Genomic DNA, 15,246 nt, shown 5'->3' on the forward strand with positions numbered 1-15,246 from the left:
GATTATGAATTTTTAAATATATAATATTCAAATTATTTTAAAACTCATGCTAATGCAAATCTATTAATATTACCCTATATTTTAAGATTTGTAACTCCATACAACTGTTTTGGATAATTCAATCAAAATAGAAAACAACTGGATTATTGCAAGTAATTCATTTCCATTTATAGCTATTAATGTAATCATTAGAATACTGACAAGTAAAAGGCATGCTTGCTTTATTTATTAATTCATTGAGGGTCATCTGGATTCATTTACTGAAGAATAGTCCAGGTGCTAAGCAAATGCACTTGCAAAATTCAGGAAAATTTTATTACTAGAGCACCATGGTCCAAGAAATTTTATGACAGATACTAAAACTGGCTTTGGGTATTATCCATGATATGTTTACTAAATAATGAGACTGATTCTGGTAAGACACACATACACAAATAAATCTCCCTAATTTATAGTGATACCATGTACGTATAACAATGTTCAAATACAGAGAATTTTCTCTGAGACAATTTCAATTCAATATTGCTAAAATGGGTTAAGTGTATGTGCGTGAAAATAGGCTAATAGGCCAAAAATAAATAACTGCTGGGTAAATAGAATAAAATTTGTATTGTTTTCATGTTCTGAGAGATTGAGAACCTTGGCGTGAACTGTGATTCTGCTGTTTCTCTCACATCCCCTATCCGGTCCATTAGCAAAGCACCTTCAAAAAGAAATGCATAATTTAATCTTTTACTGTCACTCTCACTGCCACCATCATGGTTGAAACAGCAATAATTTCTTCTCTGAATTATGACAGTAGCCTCCTAATTGTTCATCTTTAGCCTCTTTCCAACATAGTAACCAGGAAGATTCTAACAGTCATATTATGACACTGCCTCCCAACTCCCCACCCTGACCTCATGACTGCTCTTTCTAGTCATCGCAAATGTCAAAGTTCTGAAAATGCCATGGCCATCCAGCTTGCTGTCCCCACTCTGACCTCATCTTCTCCCCTTCTAGTTATTTCTAAAATGGGAGCACTGATCTCCTAACTCTTCCTCAAGCATGTCAGCATATTCCTACACTTGCTCTTCCTAATCCTAGAATGCTCTAGCACCAGAAACTAAATAACTAGCTCCCTCCTTTCTTAAGGAGACAGGCTCTCCCTCTCACCCTGTCTAAATTATCCACACTCCTCCCCAATATATACATACTTCTAAACCCCCTTCCTCATTTTATTTTTTTCTTCTTAGCACTTATCACTAACATCATATTCATGTCATTTATCTTATTTATTGTCTGTCTTCTTATTAAAATGTAAGGTCCAGGTGGTTTAGTTCATTACTTTCCTGCACCAATAACAATGTCTGGTATATAATAGGTGCTTGATCAGCTTTTATGAAATGAATGAATAAATGGATGAATTCAAGATCAACAGAAAACACAAACTGACAAAAATGAGAATACTCATTAAAATACTTACAGTAAAGGGAAATCAAGAAATACGCAAGAAAATACACAAGCATGTGTACAAGTCATTCGTCTTCATGAAAACAACCAAGTATGAAGTGTCTATATGTAATTCTTCCCAGAAGATAAAGCACATAGTCCCTCAAGGAATGTATAGTACAGCAGAGAAAATGAATAAGTCAATACACATTGATAATACACCATGATAGAGGCATTGTTGAGGCACACAGGCAGGGCCCCTGACCAGTGTGGTAGAGGGAGTGCTATATTGCAAAATCAAGTAAGGTGGCCTAATCCAGATTATTAATGACCTTTTTTGTCATCCTGAGGAATTGAATTTAATCCTGAAGTTCACAGGCTAGCAAGCCACTGCAGAATTTCAAGGAAGGAATTAAGACATAATAAATTTTTTTGTTTTATGAAAGTCATTCATATAAAATGCTCATTATATTGTTATACGTCATAGCAAATAAATATAAACCCAATTTTACAACATGGAATTGAAAAATAAACCATGGTAAATCCATATAACAGAATATTATAGTCTACATTAAAAATTATTTGGAAGAGGGAATGCAGTTAACGTTAATATGATGGTTAAGTGGAGGGACGGGGGAGGGAGGGAGCAATTGGGGGGGATCGTTCTATGAACTTATAGATGTCTAACCAATATACTGAAATTAATTTAAATAAATAAATATATTTTAAAAATTATTTAGATAAAAATGTATCAGTAGAGTTGCATGAGGCTTCTAGCCAAGATGGCAGAGTAGGTAAACACTGTGCTAGCTTCCTTTCACAATGACATCAAAATTACAACTAAACTACAGAACAATCATTATTGGGAGTTGCCTGAAGTCTAGCTGAACAAAAGTCCTGCAACTGGGGACACACATTAGAGGCCACCTCAAGACTGGTACAGGGGCAAAGATGCGGAATAGGCTGGTCCCACACACGAGTGTAGCAGTTGAGAATCAGGAGAGCTATCTCAGCTACAGAGATTCCCACAGAGGAGTGAGGGGTCCCAGCACCACACTGGACTCTTCAGCCCAGGGTACTAGTGCTGGGAAGAGAAGACTGGCTATGAAAACCAGAGGAGATTGTGGCTGAGTGAGATGAAGGGCAGCTGGAGTCGCAGACATTTTTCTTAAAGGGCTCGCAAGCAGGCTTACTCACGGACTCATCCACTCTGAGCTCCAGTGCTGGGGCAGCAGCTCGAAAGGCACCAGGGATGTACGAGGAGAAACTGAGTGGTCTAGCTTTAGGGGGAGGGCTAAAGGGACAGCTTTCTCCCAGGTAGAAGTGCTGGCAGAGGGCACTGTTTCTTTGTTGAGCTCTCCCCTGCCCAGCATGCAGATACAGGCACCCGCCATATCTAAGACTCCATCAACCTCACTAAATTGGTCACTCTGCCTAGGTGATTCCCTAAGACCCTGCTCCACCCAACTTATGGGCCCATCCAAGCCACTTCCAGTGCCTTTTCCATACGGTCTGTCTTAGTTCAAGCTGTGGATTTTCCTAAAATCTCTTAAAGGTTCACAAAATCTAAATAAGCGTTATCTGGCCTCAGAGTGCCCCATATCTTTTGCTGAGCAGCTCCAAACCTGGCATTAGTGGCAGCTGGCCTCAGTTTGCAGTTTAGCCTCCTGAGGCACTTCCAAGCTCAGTGCAGGTAGAAGACATCTTTGGATTGCTTAGGGACTCTTGCCAGGTGTCCCTGGGCAGGGCACAGCCACGGATGAACTATGCCTGTGGTGAAGCCCCTCCCAGGGGGCTCTGGGAACTGGTACCCAGTGGCCAGTGCCAGAGTACCACTTAGATGCATCCAAGGATGATACACCCAAAAAGTAGAATGGACAGACACCAGAACCCTGCTAAAGTGAATTCTGCTCTGTAGAGTGAGCCCTCTCTAGCCACTCCTCACAACCAATCAGCCCAAGGGTCAATCCCTCCCTTTGTTGTGCAAAGAAACCAAGGCTCAGTTACAACAGGAGGACACACCCAACCATAAAAGGGACACACCTGGAGCACCCGGCTCAGGTGATCAGGAAAGACTAGCCTGATGCACCCCACAGGACACCTACTACATAAGTCCACTCTACTAAGACTGGGAGACATAGCAGCTCCACTAATAGAAACAAACACAGGGAGGCAGCCAAAATGGGGAGACAAAGAAACATGTTCCAAATGAAAGCAAAGAACAAACTCCAGAAAAAGAACTCGACAAAATGGAGACAGGCAATTTACCAGATGCAAAGTTTAAAACACTGGTTATAAAGAAGCGTAAATGAAATCAGCAAGACTTTAACAAAGAGATAGAAAACATAAAAATGAGATAGAAAACATAAAAAAGAATTAGTCAGAAATGAAGAATACAATAACTAAAATGAGCAATAACTTAGGAGGAATCAACAGTAGATTAAATGAAACACAGGATTGAATCAATGATTTAGAAGATAAGGTAGCAGATATCAGAACAGCAATAAGAAAAAAAGATTCCAAAAAATGAGGATAGTTTAAGGGGCCTCTGGAACACTGCACGTAACAACATTTGCATCACAGAAGTACCAGAAGGAGAAGAAAGAGGGCAAGGAATTGAAAACTATTTGAAGAAATAATGACAGAAAACTTCTGTAACCTGGTGAAGGAAATAGACATATGAGCCCAGTAAGTGCAGAGTCCCAAAGAAGATGAACTCGAAGGGGCCCAAAACAAGACACATCATAATTAAAATGCCAAAGGGAGGATCTTAAAAGCAGCAAGAGAAAAGCAGTTGGTTATCTACAAGGAAGCTATCATAAGACTGTCAGCTGATTTCTCAATAGAAACTTTGCAGGCCAGAAGAGATTGATATGAAATGTTCAAAGTGATGAAAAGTAAGGACCTTCAACCAAGGTTACTCTACCCAGAAAAGCTATCATTTAGAATCGAAGGACAGATAAAGAGCTTCCTAAATAAGAAAAAGCTAAAGGAGTTCATCAACATGAAACAAGTATTACAAGAAATGTTAGAGACTTCCTTAAGAAGAAAAAAAGATTAAAAATATTAATAATAAAATGGTAATAACTACATATCTATTAACAATTACTTTGAATGTAAATGGATTAAATGCTCCAATCAAAGACAGGCTGACTAAAAAAGATAAGAAAACAAGAACCCCACATATGCTGCCTATAAGAAACTCACTTCAGATTGAACCCACATGAACTGAAAATAAAGGGATGGAAAAGATACTTTATAAAAATGGAAACAAACAAACAAACAAATATGGGAAAGCAATACTTAGACAAAATAAACTTTGAAACAAAGCGATAACAAGAGACAAAGAAAAACCCAGTATACCAACTTCTGGGTATACTGAACAATCCCAAAACATTACTTCGAAGGGAAATGTGAATCTATATGTTCATCGCAGCAGTATTTACAATAGCCAAGATATGGAGGCAACCTGGGTGTCCATCAAGAGATGAATTAATAAGAAGAGGTGGTACATATATACAATGGAATATTTCTCAGACATAAAAAAGTATAAAATTTTGTCATCTGCAACAACATGGATGGACCTAGAGGGTATTGTACTGAGTGGAGTAAGTCAGACAGAGAAAGACAAATGCCATATGATTTTACCTACATGTGGAATCTAAAGAACAAAACAAAACAGGAACAAATTCATAGATACAGAGAACATTTTGATGGAAGGAGGTGTGGGGGATGAGTGAAAAGGAGAAAGGGATTAAGAAGTACAAATTGGTAGTTGCAAAACAGTCATGGGGATGTAAAGTATAGCATAGGGAATATAGTCAGTAATATTATAATTACTATGTATGGTATCAGATCAGTACTAGATTTATTGAGGTGATCACTTTGTAAGATATGTAAATGTCCAATCACCATGTTGTAACCTGAAACTAATATAATAATGTATACCAACTGGAACCGAAAATTTTAAAAATATTGAAAAAGAGTTCCATGATATACTGTTAGAAAATAATAAATTTTAAGAAAGCATATATAATATAGTCCCACTAAATTAATAAAAATGTATCTCTGCATAAAGAAAGTCTGTGAAAACATATAGCAAAATGTTAATAGTAATCTCTAGGTTATAGGATTTGAGATAATTTTGCATTCTTTATTACAGCTTCTGTATTATCCAAATGTTAAAGTGAGCATGTATGGCTTTTATAATAAGAAAAAAAAGTTTTTCATTTTTGGAGGGCAAAAAAAGAAAAGAACTCTGGGGGATTAGACTGGTATAATCAGATCTGTATTCCCAGGATCTTTATTGAAATGACCGATGAGGTCCACATTTCACACCCTCACTAATCTCCTTATCAGTCAGTCAGCCACGCCCTTGGTGTTCTCTTCCAAATACACTTCCTCATTTTTTGCAGCATGGACAGACTGAGAATTTTCCAAATCTTTAAGTTCTGTTTTTTGTTTTGTTTTGTTTTTTATTCAGTTCATTCCTCCAGTTCATTTCTCTCCTCTCGCATTTCATTATAAGCAGTCAGAACAAACCAAGCTGCTCTCTCAACACTTTTCTTAGAAATCTTCTCAACTAAATATCCAGTTTCATCACTCAAAAGTTTTCCTTCCACAAAACGCTAGAACACTAACACAATCTAAGCAACTCCGTTGTTACTTCATAACAAATATCACCTTTTCTCCATTGTTCAATAAAATGTTCATCACTTCCATCTGAGACTTCATCAGAAGATGAAATCAGACTTTGACATCCATATTTCTACCAACATTCTGTTCACAATTATTTATTTTCTAAGAAGATAGAGGCTTTGTCACTAGCTTTCCTTTCTATCTGAGCTCTCACCAGAATCACCTTTACCAGTCCCTTCATGACAATCTCTGCCTTTTCTAGCATATACCTCAAAACCCTTCCATACTCTATCCATCACCCAGTTCCAAAGCTGCTACCACATTTTTAGTTATTTGTAACAGCAGTACCTCACTTCTTGATACCAATTACTATCTAAGTCAAATACTATAGACTGGGTGGCTTAAACAACAGACACTTATTTATCATAGTTCTGGAGGCTGGGAAATCCAAGATCAAGGTGCTGTCAGATTCAGTTCTTAATGAGGGTCCTCTTTCTTGCATGGCCCTCTTCTCTTGCTATGTGCTCACATGACCTCTACTTTGTGTGCACTGAAAGAGAACTCTGGTCTCTCTTCCCCTTCTTATAAGGACACTAATTCCATCATGAGATCTCCACCCTCATGATCTCAACTAAACATAAATACCTTTCCAAAGGCCCCACCTTTTAATACCATTACATTAGGGGTTAAGGCTTCAACATATGAATTTGGGAGGTGGTGGTTGGGGGTGGGAAGGATATATTCAATTCATAACAAATACCATCTATAAAATCTGAAAATATGTAAAATAACACTATACATTTTTATGGTTGCATGGATGGATGGATGAGATACACACACATATCTCAAGTATAAAATATACATAAAAATAAAAAACAACAAATTCAAGGTAGTGGTTGCCTCTAGGGAGGGGTCTACAAAGGCCTTCACCTGTAATGTTGTATTTCTTGAATATATAGAGCAATATGGCAAATGTTAAGACACAATAAAGCTGTATGGTAGATACATGAGAGGTTGTTATATTATTCTGTATGATTTTAAACAAATTTAAGATATTTCATGAAAAATATGCCAAGAGTACTAGGGGATACACATATTAAACTACTTAGTGAATGTTCATGTTTTTTAAGGCTTGCTCCATTGCTTTTTTTTTTTTTTACTTTACATCCTCTCAGTAGGATATCCTCACCCAAGATTTAATTTATGACCTATATGCTGATGACTCATTTATAGCTCCAGTCCAGATCTCTTCTCTAAGCTCTAGATCCATATATATGACTGCTTAGTGACTTCTCCACTTAGAAGTTTCAAAAGCACTTCAGCTTCAAAGTGCCACGTCAAAGCTCATGAGCTTTTCTCCAACCTGGGTACTCTTCTCATGTCTCCGTAGTGATTATCAACACCCATAGTTCATTACAGAAGCCAGAAACTTAGAAGCCATCCTTAATATCTCTGTCTTTCACCATTCCCCTCATCTAACTTTTCATCATGTTCTTTTACTATTGTATCCTAATCTCTCGACTCTGTTCCTTTTCCTCCATTTTCACCACTATTATAGTTCCATCTAGGCATTTGCTACTCAAAGTGAAATCTCCAGACAAGGAGAACCAGCACCACTAAGAGTTTATAAAAAATGCAGACTCTCAGGCTCCACCCAGACATACTGAATCAGACACCGCATTTTAACAAGACCCTCAGGTGATTCATATGGACATTAAAATTTGGAAAACATTGTACTCCCAATGGGTCTCCCTTTAAATTCTTCTTCCCTTCTTTCCAATCCATTATATTTTCAGAAGTGGGAAAAAGGACATCTGCGTTGGAAGAAATGGAACTAGTTCCTTAACTATACCTACCTCTTCAATATTAATTCTAATTTCTGTCCCTCTTTCTCTTGGCTCCAACCACACACAATAGATTCTTTTAGTTCTTCAAATGTATCATCACCCTCTCTGCCTTTGCTTGAAATGCTTGTTTCCTTCTTCAACCAGTTAACTCCTATTTAATCTTCAATTTGTTTTCTTTCTCTTTCATAACTGCCCCCACCCCAACTAGAACCACTCTCCCTGCTATTTACTCCATTTTTTCCTTAAGTGTTTCCTTCACGGTAAAATGTACATATTTATGTGATTATTTGATTAATATTGATTTTACTCATTTCACTGTAAGCTCCATGAGGACAGGGTCCAAGTCTGCTTTACTAACATATATCTAAAGTGCCTAACACAGGACTCGGCACAGAATAGGGGCTCAACTGTCTAGATAAATAAACAAATGTCATAAAAGAAATGCCTCCGTTTGGGTAAGAGATGGGAATAAATGATCTAAAATGTTGAGCTGAGGGTCTCTGTTTCTTGTTTGATTCATACATTTTACTTTTGCCCACTCACAGTATAAGAATCCTTTTTAATTCTAGTCCCGCCTACCTGCCTTGTGTAAGGTTAGGACATATTAATTTTTTTTCACAATCTAGCCTCCAGAATAGATATCATAAAATAATATTTCCTAATAAATATTTGTCATGCCAGGAAATATTCTAAGCAAAGAGGATACAGTTATAAATACACGTATATGGAAAGTTAAGCAAAATGACAAGTCAGTGTACTTTGTCATGCAGGGAGTCATGCCTGGTCAAACAACATGCTGAAGATTGAATTTAGAAAATCTAAGACAAAGAGGAGGGGCAAGAGGGCCTGGGGAGCTAAAATAATAATAGTAATAATAAAATGAGGAGCTGGAATAATAGTAGTAAAGATAACAATATCAATGTTCAAAATTATTATTTACTAAGCAGATGAGCCAATGTGTGTTAGTTATTTCAGTAATATTATCTCGGTTAATTTCATGACTTTATAAAATAAGGACTATTGTTATTCCCAAAGAGCTTTTACATTAGTTACTCAAGGATATCTGGTAAGTAGGTGGTGAATCTGGGATGTGAACACAGCAGTCTACTTTATTTTTAACCCTGCAATGATGCCTCTTTAACAAAGGAGGTAGGGTACATAGAGAAGATTTAGGGCAATTGTAATATACAACAAGAAAAGGCTGTGGGGGGTCAAAATCTATGGCTGTTAAAGGATTAGGGTAACAGACTGGAGTATCACCCCTAAAAAGATTGAAATGTAGAACACAACATCTATGGTCTCCACAAAACATAAAGCTTCTTGCTCTTCAAAAAGAAAGTTCTCTGAATGTAGAAATGGTCTAATATTTATAGTTTTCTTTATCTCTAACATCTGTAATAATTGTTCTGCTTATATCTACCATAGCTACTGCCTCAAACCATTCCCATGCAAGTCATCAGTTATCATTGCTGACATAATTGACACATGCAAACCTTGAAGACAAATAACCTCACTTAGAGGAATAAGGATCACTATTATGTGATAACACCTCATGCCAAATCCCTGCACTTCTTGTGCACCAATCAATCCCTTTCACCAGACTGGCCACGTCCCACCACTGCAGTTGATAACTTCAAATTCCTATCTTACTTCTTACTACTGGTAGATGGCTCTAAAGAGGAATTTACTGTGAAAGCATTGGGACCAAAATCACATTTACAGCTGGTTCCTCGAGGTAAGAATGCACACTAATACATTCCTTGCACCTAAAACTTTCTAAAATACTTTAGTTCAGAGTCTATTGCAATTACATATAAGAGCTAGAACACATGAACAAAATCTCTTTCCCCTGCATGATAAAATACTAACTTGAAGTTGACATATACAAAATCCCCTTTTAGATTATTATGTGTAAATAATAAATTAATCATTATTAAATTTTGCTTTTATTCTTGCTTTCACTATAAATGTTGGAGTGGTATGAACATTTGAATAATTTATGCCCATATTTTGTCTGTTTTTCAATATTACTGAATTCCATCTATACAATGCAATGCAAGGCATAATAAGAAGCACCTCAAAAATTTTCTCTAACACCCCACCAATCCTAATAGACACATGATTTTGCTAAGTTCAGTGGGTTACGTTTATAAATATAGGTCTATCTTCCTGCTTTTCAGGTGTTACATTGGAGAGATCAGTCACTATTTTCTTTTATATTCACCAGACTAATCTAAAGAACTATACAATGTTCTAGTGACAACACACTAATAGAGAAAGTTTAGGCATAAAGATAGGTATTCTGAAATAAAAAGTGATGCAGCTGAAATAGAAGCTAAACACTAATATTTGGCCATCTGAACCACCATGTAAACAGTGAAATTCCCCTTAGGCTCTCATGCAGTGAGGAAGCCCAAACTAGTCTTTGTGGAGAGACCACAGGGGAGTATCCCTGAGACTATACTAAGAGATACAGAGATAAGCCCAACTAGGCTCCATTTGCTCCATCCAGCTCAAGCTACTGCCTAACTGTAACCACATGAGAGCCCATGAGCTCTCACAAACTGCCCAGCTGAGCTTTTCCCAAATTATTAGCCCACAGAAACTCAGACATGACTGTTAAACATTAAGTTACTAAGTTTTGAGGTGATTTGTCTTGCAACAATAGTAATAGGAGCAAATTGTTTAAAGTTTTAGGATCTCGAAATTAATATTTTTAAAAAATAGACCAAAAGTAAGAATGCTCATATAAAATAAGAAAAGAGTATTTCTCTATTTCCTCAAAGCAAGAAAGTTTCCATTTACAGCTTCCATGAAAGTAAATGGAGTTATAGGAATCTTTACAAAGTATAAAGCTTAAACTTTTGATGAAATAACCACCAATTTTCTTTAGATTTTCTTTAAATATTATCCTTTTCTAAGAATATCACTTTCATCTTGTTCTGCCAAGACAGAAAAACAGATATATAAGAGGAGGGGGAAGGAAAGGGAAAGAGACTAGAGACATGGCAAAATTGACATAAATTTGAAAGGATATGGAAAGGTTCATTGCTTTAGTTTTTGCCGAATCATTTCCTAACTTTCATTATGCTTATAAAATAATTATGACAGAGGAAAGGGAAAAGCACAGGACATTGTATATCTATTATGCTTTTTAATGCTTTATAATTTCAAATCACACCTTCTGTGGTGGAGTATTTTAGCTATGATTAGGGGCAGATGCAAGTTTTGTGGAGACAGAAGCTTGTATAAAGTTGGAGATTCTCTTTAAGAAAAATAATATGAAATTAAATATATAAAACTATGAAAATAAGTATTTATCTAGACTAATAAAATAAATCACAACAACAACAAAACACAAACTTCGGAAAGCTGATAAATACTACCAACATCACAATATCCAGAGAAAAAATGTATTTGTGTTAATTAACCACCTGACACACATCGGGAATACTTTTAAACTACATGTTCGGGGCTATATTTACACATTGTTTATTTCTTCATATGATGAAGATTATATTTTCTAAAGCTAAAAAAGATATCTTTGTTCTAACACGATTGATTGAAACTTTTTATTATAAATAGTTTATAAAAGTTGTATGATGTTTAAAATCATATATGCCATATTATTGAATATATATATATATGTATGTATGTATGTATGTGTATGTATGTATATATATATACATACATATATATATATGTATATATACATACATAGAGGATTTGGTTTTTACTATATATATACATACACATATATAGTGAAAACCAAATCCTCTACTTAAAATTTTGCACTTCAGATAACTAAAAGACTTTTCTATTGGTAAGCCTCTAGCTTTGCACATTTAAAACTTTCTTTCTCTTCTATTTTACACATAGGTTGTCACTATAAGATATATTCATATTGTAATACTGCTCCATCGAGTGATTTGGCCTGGTAGGAAATATGAATATTCCTAGAAGTCATTGCTACACCATGATAGCTAATAACAATTGAGCTATGCAAGTAAGTGACTGAGAACCACATAAATATATCCCCCTAAATTGAGGGAAGTCTTATCCAGGTTGGCTACTCAGCTGAACCCATTCCCAGACCTTATCAATCAGTTCATGAAACCCAAAATAGGTCAATGAGAATTTCCTAGGATTGATATATGGCTGTTTAGAGAGAGAAATCCTCTTTCTATTGGGGATGCTAAACAGAAAAGGTGTCTGGGCATGCTAATGACCAAATTTTTCCTACATGAAAAGATCTTACTTGATAATAAAGCCAACATTTAAAAGCATTATTGTGAGATGGAAGCTAACATCAATATTTAAACCTCTAGAGCCATCTGTGCATCCTCCCTAACTCCTCCCTGTTGATACAGACAATAAATTTCCTTTTTATTTCAACTAATTGAGTTGAATCCTAGGAATTACAAACCAGACTTAAGTAATACAGCTTTTCTTTTGCTACAGTAGTGTTTGGCTCCAGTTATTATAAAGTAATTATATAAAACGTAAGCTTTAATAAAAATAAATTAATAAAGATCTCCGTCATTTTGAGAATTTCTCAGATCTGGCAACACAGCCAACATGAAAATAGCATGCACACAGGAGAGGGAGAAAAGTTAAACACACAAACAAAAACTAGTAATTGTGTTAAACTAATGTTTTAAATAGGACAAAACAAAGAATAATTTATGCTAAGATAGGTCTAGTAGATTTAAAATATAAACCTTATAAACTCTAAGTAATTTTTATAGGGTATTTGTATTATCTAATCAAAAAAGTAACATAAAATATAATCTTTTTTAAATATGTGATACCAGTGTCAGACAAAAGATCAAAGAAAAATAACTGGAAGCCTCCACACAGAATCAGTCGCATAAAATTATATGATAGAGATGGCATTTAAGATCAACAAGAAAACGAAAGCTTACTGGAACAAGGGTGCTAGGGTGATTAAGTAAGCAAAAAATGGAAACTAAAGTGAAATTAAATTTCATATGATTTAAAACTTTAAATGTAAAAAGTAATAAGACTAGAAAAAATATAGGTAAATAAATGTATTCATAGAGTGGTGAAATAACACTAGAACTAGAATTCCATAAATGAAAAAGATTTATGTGTCTGATATAAAGTTTAAAATATCAAAATGTAAATTTAAAATAAAAATATAAAATACAAATATAAAATTAGAAAACAAATGACAGGCTAGAAAATTATATTTTAAATATGTCTGACAATAAAAATAATATACAAAGAACTCTTGCAAATCTATAAGAAAAAAAAGCATAAGTCCTTTAACAGCAGTCTCTGACTTTTTTGGCACTTGAGATCAGTGCTTCTGTGAGAATCTAAACCTGATGATCTGAAGTGGAGCTGAGGTGGTGATGCATTGGAGAGCAGCTACAACTACAATGAAGGTTCTGCTTACCCACTACTCACCTCCTGCTGTGAGGCGGGGTTCCTAACAGGCCAAGGACTGTTATTGGTTTGGTCCGTGGCCCAGGAGTTGAGGACACCTGCTCTAGTCAAAATGTACATAAAAAGGATGAGTTTTGCTCCTCACTGATACCAGAAAAGACATATAATATGCAACAAAATGTTGACAATGGCTATATCTGAATAGCAGAATTACAGGTAATTTTTGTTTACTATTTTGTGTTTTGTGTTTTTCAAGGTAGAGCATGCATTCCTTTTGTAATTAGAAAAAGCAAACCGATGTTTATGCAACCTAAAACCTTATGATAAATCCAAGAGGAAAGTTAATCTCTGGAAAATTTACTCTAGAGGGTGAGGCCCAATCTTAAGCAGGCTGTCACTTTCCACGAAACCTTAGGCATTAGTTACTTGTTTCTGTATCATGCTTTAGAAACTCAACTAATGAAACATGACAACCTTTATAATCTAACTATTTTATTAATTTAAATGCACCTAAATCCTTTATCTGTGGTGTCATGGACTCTGGTATAGAATATTCTCTTAGCATTCCACATTAGGTTAAGACTAATTATACATCTCCCCTCTGAAGTTCAGTGCCTCAACAGTGCCTGTTTCATTTCCATAGGCCCAGGGCCCAGCTTGGTGCCCAATCATGTGAGTGCTCAGTAGCTATTAGACCAAATGAACTAAACTAGACTCTTATAATTATGAAATCTGATCCAGCAAGAAATGGTTAAACAGAGACAACTAGTTGCTATATAGTCCTTTATGGGTCAAGTATTTTCTTGGAAGCTCATTAACTAATTTATTTTAAGCCACTTATATTTTCCATTAGTTTTCAAATGGTTCACATACTCAAAAAAGAAACAAGCTGTGAGACTTTAGTCATTTAACATATGGAAACATGATATTTATGGGGGAAAAAAGTCACAAAATAATTAAAAATTTTCTCAGGTACTTAATATAAAATCATGGTCAAGATTTACTCATATTAAGGGAATGTCCAAGTGAAATCAGTACAACCAAACCTTTGATTATATTAAATTATAAACTTAACTTTTGCAAATATTCAGAACTTTCAGTTAACATATTCATTCTGTTTCCAAAAGGTAGTTTACTGGATGTTTTTAATTTGTCATTAGCTGTTATTCTCTGCATAAATATATCAAAATCCTGGAAAGCAATTTTTCCTTATACAAATATTTTCATCTGAAGACTTATTTTTGCTATTAAATTACTTGGGAAATAGGTTTCTAGATAGGTAGCCCAATGTTTATGCTATGCTGACTCAATGACATTCATAATGTCTTAATTAGTAAGGGCTAAATTAATAAGGCTTCATTATTCTAGTAATATTTTAAATAGATTATGATATAAAGTGCAAACACTTCTCCAGAACTATCTTTACCAACACAAAGGATATTATTATTTAATGTAGAATGCAGTTATCTAAAATGTTATTTATCCATAGCATGTTAACTCTAAAATAATGAGAATTTTAGCTTTGCTTCTTTCGAATAGTAGGTCTTAAAAGTGTTTTCCTTACTTTATGATCAAAAGATAAATATATATTTCTTCCAGTATAAAACAATTCTAACATCTGTACTTTGAGCTATACTTAAATTTACGTTTATATTTCATTACACACTAAATCATCAAAATAAACATTGAGGATTATGAAGGATTTGGCATTTAAGTGACCATTTCTGTAAATCATTTCTTTATAAATCACTTTTTTCATTTTAAAGGTTATTAATCATAGACTCTACAATAACGGAACTGGGAGATGACTACAAATTTGTTCACACATTGTAACTCAATGTATCAAAAAGTATACCTTTTTTTTTCAACTAATCTGATCTTCCTCAGAATTCCTCCTCAATAATCAGTTTATCATGAG

At 35.0% G+C, this 15,246-nt stretch overlaps 1 protein-coding gene and 1 long non-coding RNA gene across 3 annotated transcripts in view; one reads left to right on the forward strand and one right to left on the reverse strand.

The window, feature by feature from the left end:
* ZNF385B (zinc finger protein 385B) overlaps window positions 1–15,246 on the reverse strand; it is a 344,341-nt gene that overhangs the window by 206,835 nt on the left and 122,260 nt on the right. The window lies entirely within an intron of this gene.
* LOC120597195 (uncharacterized) lies at window positions 549–11,045 on the forward strand. The gene is made up of 3 exons (XR_005651356.1): window positions 549–936; window positions 2,549–2,554; window positions 11,035–11,045. It is a non-coding gene; the product is annotated as an uncharacterized LOC120597195 (long non-coding RNA).

This window comes from Pteropus medius, unplaced genomic scaffold (assembly GCF_902729225.1).
Source record: "Pteropus medius unplaced genomic scaffold, Ma_sr-lr_union100, whole genome shotgun sequence".
Lineage (NCBI taxonomy): Eukaryota > Metazoa > Chordata > Mammalia > Chiroptera > Pteropodidae > Pteropus > Pteropus medius.